The following is a 2283-nucleotide window of genomic DNA, read 5'->3' on the forward strand; positions in this document are numbered from 1 at the left end:
GTAGCTGTCCTCTATGTCTGCAATGTTGCCTTCTGGTAGTTCGATCCCCTCAGTTCTGACTACCTTCCCTCTCTTTGTTATCATCCGACTACACTTCTCCAGTCTGAACGACATTCTGATGTCATTGCTGTATATCCTGGTGGTGTGAATCTCGTTCACTCTTAGCATACAGCTTGATGTCATCCATGTACAGGAGGTGGCTGACAGCTGTTCCATTACGTAGTCGTTATCCGTAGCCAGTCTTGTCAATGATAACACTGAGGTTAAGGGGTAAAGGCCTATGCAGGACAGCAGTGGGGACAGAGCATCTCCTTGGTAGATCCCGCACTTGATGGTGACTTGTGCTATGGGTTTGAAGTTGGCTACGCCACATCCCCATTGAGTTCCTGATGAAGGCTCTTAGGGTCCTGTTGATCTTGTATAGTTCTAGCCATTCCATTTGTGGGGCATTGAGTCATAGGCCTTCTTTAATCAATCTAGGCAGTGCACGGGTTGGTCAGTCTGGTCTTGCAGTCTCGGCTGATTGTTCAGTCTACCAGTAGCTGGTGTTTTGCACCTCGGGTATTCTTGCCCATCTCTTTCTGTGCCCCACTCATTTATTGAGCCATGTGCCTGTTCATCTTAGCCGCTATGATGCCTGACAGGAGCTTCCACGTGGTGCTGAGGCAGGTTATTGGTCGGTAGTTGGAGGGGACCGGTCCCTTCTGGGGGTCCTTGAAGATCAGGACTGGCCGGCCTTCAGTTAACCATTCTGGGGGTCTCTCGTCAACTAGCAGCTGGTCCATTTGTTCTGCCAGACGCTTGTGGAGTGCAGTCAGCCTCACTGGCTGCAGTATTCAGCCAGTAGGCATGAACCATGTCGAGGCCTGGTGCTGTCCAACTCTTCATACTGGAGACCCTTTCTTGGATGTCTGCCACTGTGATGGTTACTGGACCCTGTTCAGGGAGGTTGCTGTGGTCTGCCCCCAGATCCACCCGTTATGGGTTGCGTCCTTCTCCCATATGCTCTTCCAGTATTTTTCAGTATTGTTCCAGCCTTGGTGGTGCTGTTCTTATATTGTTCCCCTGCCACTGAGAGTACACCTTGGCTGGTTCTGTGGAGAACAGCTGGTTTATTCTCTTGCCTTCTATCTGTCCGGTGTACCTCTTTAAGTGGCTGGCCAAGGCTGTGAGTCGTTGCTTGGCAGTTTCCAAGGCCTCAGGTATGGACAGCTTCCTGTATTTCTTAGGCACCTTCTTCTTTGCACCTTTCTGCAACTCCGATAGTTGGCTAACCTCCCTCTGTGCTACCTTGATCTTAGCCTCTAGCCTCCTTCTCCATGGAGGGTACTGCCCCTTGTGGCTGTTCAACTTGTAGCCAAGCATCTCACTGATCACTCATTCCAACACACGTATAAGCACCAGTACATATTATCAAGCAATCATGGCATCAAAGCAAGTGTAAAGAAGCGAGGACATAAAGTCCCACAAGTAGAATGCAGTAAGGGAGAGAAATAGTCTAAGAAAGCTGAGGGATGGAAAAGGAGACAGAGATAGAATGAGATAGAAGGCCCAAAAATTTGGTAGCTTGACAGTCATTTCATATTAATACTCTACATTAAGAGCCCCTATGATGAATAATTAATCTGCTGGAAAATGTAGTGATTTGTGCTCCTGGCAGGCTAATGCAATGTAAAATAAAGCCCCGTGAGTGAGTCTGTGGATGTACACAGAATAAATTTGATGAGTACTAAGTTTGAGCATAAGGCTGTATATTTGCAGACCTTAGCTTGGTTTAAAAAAATAAATAAGTCATGCATTACATTTGGTTTATAACACAAAGGTAAAATTACATCTTTAACTGCACCAATCACTGCGTGGTATAATAAGAGGTTATCTGACAAAGCAGTATGCAATCTTTCAAGCCAATGTGAAGTGTGGCATGAGAAATTGAGTAGTGCAGTGACTCAACCCACATTAAATCCAACATGGAAGAGTGGCACTTGAATCTAACTGTTTTGACCAAACTGGAGAGCTTATCCCCCTTTTTTCCTCACTTGAACCTGGGAGCCAAATATTACAAAACACATTCTTTTTTTTCTTTTTTTTGGCATACAAAATGCTAGAGAACACTTTCTCTGTTTATCTTCCCCTCGATCTTAACCCATCTGGATTATTTCCCCATTCCCCTCCTGCTTCGCTCATTGTCTCTGTCTCGTTCCTCTTAGGGAAGCCTCTCAAAATAATTATAAACAGAAGTAGTTTCAAAAGTTTACTGCACATGCTTTCTGACTCCATCAGCAC

The sequence above is a fragment of the Haplochromis burtoni genome, unplaced genomic scaffold (assembly GCF_018398535.1).
Source record: "Haplochromis burtoni strain Fernald_Lab_line unplaced genomic scaffold, NCSU_Asbu1 Contig_48, whole genome shotgun sequence".
Lineage (NCBI taxonomy): Eukaryota > Metazoa > Chordata > Actinopteri > Cichliformes > Cichlidae > Haplochromis > Haplochromis burtoni.